The following is a 6,000-nucleotide window of genomic DNA, read 5'->3' as shown; positions in this document are numbered from 1 at the left end:
ATTCCCAACGCGCATTGTCACCTTGTCCTTAGCCAATCTTAGTTTATTCCACAGCTCCTGTTTCGAGTTACATATACGAGCAACCGAACTAGTATCAAATACCCAGGCGCTGCTACAAGCATTAGTAAGGTACACATCAATAACATGTATATCAAATATACCTCTATTCACTTTGCCATCCTTCTTATCCGCCAAATACTTGGGGCAGTTCCGCTTCCAGTGACCACTCCCTTTGCATTAGAAGCACTCAATTTTAGGCTTCGGTCCAGCTTTGGGCTTCTTCCCGGGAGTGGAAACTTGCTTGCCATTCTTCTTGAATTTCCCTTCCTTTCCCTTGCCCTTTTTCTTGAAACTAGTGGTCTTGTTAACCATCAACACTTGATGCTCCTTCTTGATTTCTACCTCCACGGCCTTAAGCATTACGAAGAGCTCGGGAATTGTTTTGTTCATCCCTTGCATATTATAGTTCATCACGAAGCCTTTGTAACTAGGTGGCAGTGATTGAAGAACTCTGTTAATAACACAATCAACTAGAAGATTAACTCTCAGCTGAGTTAAATGATTATAATACCCAGACATTTTGAGTATGTGTTCACTGACATAACTGTTCTCGTCCATCTTGCAGCTATAGAACTTGTTGGATACTTCATATCTCTCAACATGGGCATTTGCTTGAATATTAACTTCAACTCTTGGAACATCTCATATGCTCCATGACGTTCAAAACGTCTTTGAAGTCCCAGTTCTAAGCCATAAAGCATGGCACACTGAACTATAGAGTAGTCATCAGATCGAGCCTGCCAGGCGTTCAAAATGTATGCTTCAGCTCCTGCATCAGGTCCGTCACCTAGCGGTGCATCAAGGACATAATTCTTCTGTGCAGCAATGAGAATAATCCTCAAGTTATGGACCCAGTTTGTGTAGTTGCTACCATCATCTTTCAACTTAGCTTTCTCTAGGAACGCGTTAAAATTCAGGGGAACGGTAGCACGTGCCATTGATCTACAGCATAGATATGCAAATACTATCAGGACTAAGTTCATGATAAACTAAGTTCAATTAATCAAATTACTAATGAACTCTCACTTAAATAAACATCAAGTTATCTAAGTGATACATGATCCGAATCAACTAACCCATGTCCGATCATCACGTGAGATGGGGTAGTCATCAATGGTGAACATCTCTATGTTGATCATATCTACTATATGACTCATGTTCGACCCTCCGGTCTTCAGTGTTTCGAGACCATGTATGTACATGCTAGGCTCGTCAAGTTTAACCCAAGTATTCTGCATGTGCAAAACTATCTTACACCCGTTGTATGTGAATGTAGATTCTATCACACCCGGTCATCATGAGGTGCTTCGAAACGACGCACTTTGGCAACGGTGCATACTCGGGGAGAACAATTTTACCTTGAAATTCAGTGAAGGGATCATCTTATAATGCTACCGCCATACTAAGCAAAATAAGATGCATAAAAGATAAAAATCACATGCAATCAAAATATGTGACATGATATTGCCATCATCTTTGTCCTTTTGATCTCCATCTCCAAAGCGTCGTCATGATCTCCATCGTCACCGGCTCGACACCTTGATCTCCATCATTGCGTCGTGCTTGTCTCGCCAATTATTGCTTATACAACTATTGCTAACGCATAGGGATAAAGTAAAGCAATTACATGGAGTTTGCATTTCATACAATAAATAGACAACCAGAAGGCTCCTGCCGGTTGCCGATAATTTACAAAACATGATCATCTCATACAATAATGTATATCGCATCATGTCTTAACCATATCACATCACAACATACCCTGCAAAAAACAAGTTAGACATCCTCTACTTTGTTGTTGCAAGTTTTACGTGGCTGCTACGGGTTTCTAACAAGAACCATTCTTACCTACACAAAACCACAACGGTGATTCATCAAGTTTGTTGTTTTAACATTCTTCAAGGATCGGTCGTAGTCAAATTCGATTCAACTAATGTGGGAGAAACAGACACCCGCTAGCCACCTTTATGCAAAACTAGTTGCATGTTAGTCGGTGGAACCGGTCTCATGTGCGTGGACATGTAAGGTTGGTCCAGGCCACTTCATCCCACAATACCGCCAAATCAAATAAGATGTTGGTGGTAAGAAGTATGACTATCATTGCCCACAACTCTTTGTGTTCTACTTGTGCATACCATCTACGCATAGACCTCACTCATGATGCCGTTGTTGGGAAACGTTGCATGAAAAACAAAAAAATTATACGTACACGCAATGATCTATCCATGGAGATGCATAGTAACGAGGGGGAGAGTGTGTCTACATACCATCGTAGACTGTAAGCGGAGGTGTTTCACAACACGGTTGATGTAGTCGAACTTTCTTTGCAATCCAACCGATCGAGTACCAAACGTATGGCACCTTCGCGTTCAGCACACGTTTAGCTCGGTGACATCTGCGCCTTCTTGATCCAGCAAGACGACGAGGTAGTGGATGAGTCCCGATAGCACGACGGCGTGGTGATAGTGATGGTGAAGTGATTTCGCAGGGCTTTATCTAAGCACTATGAAAATATGACCAGGGTATAAACGATGGAGGGGAGCGCTGCACACGGCTAAGACAATGTTCTGGGGTGTGCTAGGTGCCCCCTCTCACATATATATAGGTGGGAGGGGAGAGGGAGGCAGCCAAAGCGCTCCCCTAGGGGCTGGCCGCCGGCCCTAGGGCTCCTGCCTTCCTGTGCCCCCTTTCCTTGTATGGACAAGGGGGAAAGGAAAGAGGGGGGAGAGGAAAGGAAGTGGGAGTCCAACTCCACACTTTCATTTCCTCCTCCCTTTCCTTTCCCTCCCCATAGGGCCGGCCCCTATAGAGGGCGCACCAGCCCCTTGTGGGCTGGTGTGTTCTCTCACTTGCCCCATAAGGCCCATAACTTTGTCGGGGATGCCCGAAACTCCTTTTCGGTGACTCGATAAATACCAGGTACACTCTGAAACACTTCCGGTGTCTGAATACTATCGTCCTATATATCAATCTTTACCTCTTGACCATTTTGAGACTCCTCATCATGTACGTAGTCTCATCCGGGACTCCGAACAACATTCGGTCACCAAATCATATAACTCATATAACACTATATCGTCAACGAACGTTAAGCGTGCGGACCCTACGGGTTCGAGAACTATGTAGACATGTCCGAGACACCTCTCCGGCCAATAACCAATAGCGGAACCTAGATGCCCATATTGGCTCCTACACATTCTATGAAGATCGTTATTGGTTGAATTGTTATGACAACATACGTAATTCCCTTTGTCCATTAGTATGTTACTTGCCCGAGATTCGATCGTCGGTATCTTCATACCTAGTTCAATCTTGTTAGCGGCAAGTCTCTTTACTCGTTCCGTAATACATCACCTCGTGACTAACTCCTTAGTCATTTGCTTGCAAGCTTATGATGTGTATTACCGAGAGGGCCCAGAGATTCCTCTCCAATACTCGGAGTGACAAATCCTAATCTCGATCTATGCCAACTCAACAAACACTTTTGGAGATACCTGTAGAGCATCTTTATGATCACCCAGTTACGTTGTGACGTTTGATAGAACACAACGTATTCCTCCGATATCCGGGAGTTGCATAATCTCATAGTCGAAGGAATATGTATTTGACATGAAGAAAGCAATATCAATAAACTGAACGACCATTATGCTAAGCTAACGGAGTGGTCTTGTCCATCACATCATTCTCCTAATGATGTGATCCCGTTATCAAATTAAAACACATGTCCATGGTTAGGAAACCTTAACCATCTTTGATCAATGAGCTAGTCTAGTAGGGGCATACTAGAGACACGGTATTTGTTTATGTATTCACACATGTATTTAAGTTTCCGATCAATAAAATTCTAGCATGAATAATAAACCTTTATCATGAATAAGGAAATATAAAATAACAACGTTATTATTGCCTCTAGGGCATATTTGCTTCAAAAGCCGAGCGTTCTCTTCGCACCATCAATGACATTGTTCATACACTTCTCATTCAGTCCATCATGCCATCAAAATTCTGGGCAGAAGCACTCCACATAGCCACCTTTCTTCTCAATATTCGCCCCTTCAAAACCAATCCAAATATCATTCCCTATTACTCTCTTTTCCTTTTCCATCCCAATTACTCTGAGGTTTGTGTTTTTGGTTGTCTTTGCTTTCCAAATGCCTATGCCACCTCTGAAAACAAACTTTCTCCACAATCTATCCCATGTGTCCTTCTTGGTTTTTCCGCCAAACACAATGGTTACCGCTGTCTTGATTTACACATTGGATGGGTACACGTGTCTCGCCACATTACATTCGCCGAACATGTTTTTCCTTTTTCTCAATGCACCAACACACCATCAATCATCCCTACCTCCGCTGCCACCTCTTCTCCCCGTCCATTCCACCTCTACACTCCTGCCACGGCAACCCCACCTATATTGTCACGGTAGCACCACCCAACCCGCCATCCAACACCCAGACACCACCCAACCCGCCATCAAACACCCAGTCACCACCCAACCCGCAACCAAACAACTTGCCACCACCCAACCCGCCATCATCCAACCCACAACCACACAACCCAACACCACCCCACCCACCGTTTGCATCTTCTCCTACACCAGACACCCCCGTTTCCATCCTACTAGCTAAAGTTGTTCCTACCGTCGCCCATGTCAATGATCATGGCATGCGTACTCGCGCCAAATCAGGTTTTCATCAGCCCAGAGATCGCCTCAACCTACATGCTACCACATCTCTCTCTTCCATCCCCAGAACTTACAAAACTGCTCTTCTTGATCCGAATTGGGTTGCTGCCATGCAAGAAGAATATGATGCTTTAATTCAAAACAATACTTGGCAGTTAGTTCCTCGTCCTTCCAATACAAATATTGTTTTTGGCAAATGGGTCTTTCGCCAAAAGTTCCACTCTAACGGGAGCCTCTCCCGCTATAAAGCCTGCTGGATCTGTCGTGGTTACTCTCAACAACATGGCATTGATTACGATGAAACATTCTCTCATGTTGTGAAGCCCAACACCATTTGTACTGTTCTTAGCATTGCTATTTCCTCCGAAAGGCCCATCCATCAACTAGATGTAAAAAATGCTTCCTCCATGGTTCTCTTCAAGCGACTGTCTATTGTCAGCAACCTCTTGGTTTTGAAAATCCTTCCTATCCAAATCATGTCTGTCTTCTCCAGAAATCTCTTTATAGTCTCAAAAAAGCTCCACAAGCCTGGTTTCAATGTTTCTCTTCTTTCATCCAAATGACATGCTTCACTTCTTCCCTTTCTGACACTTCTCTCTTTATGTAGCACCACAATTCCGAAACTGCCTACCTCCTTCTTTATGTAGATGACATCATTCTCTCTGCATCTTCTCAAACCTTTTTAGATCATATTATTACCCTTCTTCATTCTGAATTCCCTATGACTGATCTTGGTACTCTTCATCACTTTTTGGGCATTGCTATTCTTCGTGATTCTTCTGGCCTTTTTCTTTCCCAGCGTCAGTATACTCTTAATCTTCTTAATCGTGCCGGCATGCTGACTGTCAGTCCTCTCGCACCCCTATTGATACCAGTTTCAAACTATTCACTAACGTTGAACCTTTCCATGATCCTACTCTACACCTAGTCTAACCGGGGCTCTACAATATCTCACTATCACTCGTCCTGAAATTTCCTTTGTTTTTCAACAAGCATGTCTCCATATGCATGATCCACGGCTTCCGTGTTACAATCATGTCAGACGTGTTATTAGGTATTTGAAAAGTACTCTTGATCATGGTCTTCACATTAATAAGTCCACTTCTCATTCTCTCACCGCATACTCTGATGCAGACTGGGCTGGTTGTCCAGACACTCGACGATCCACATTCAGTTTTTGTGTTTTTCTAGGTGACAATTTGATTTCTTGGTCCTCAAAAAGACAGGTTACGGTCTCCCGCTCGTCCGCTGAAGCT

Source organism: Triticum aestivum, chromosome 1B (genome assembly GCF_018294505.1).
Source record: "Triticum aestivum cultivar Chinese Spring chromosome 1B, IWGSC CS RefSeq v2.1, whole genome shotgun sequence".
Lineage (NCBI taxonomy): Eukaryota > Viridiplantae > Streptophyta > Magnoliopsida > Poales > Poaceae > Triticum > Triticum aestivum.
Note: the sequence above shows the minus strand (reverse complement) of the source record.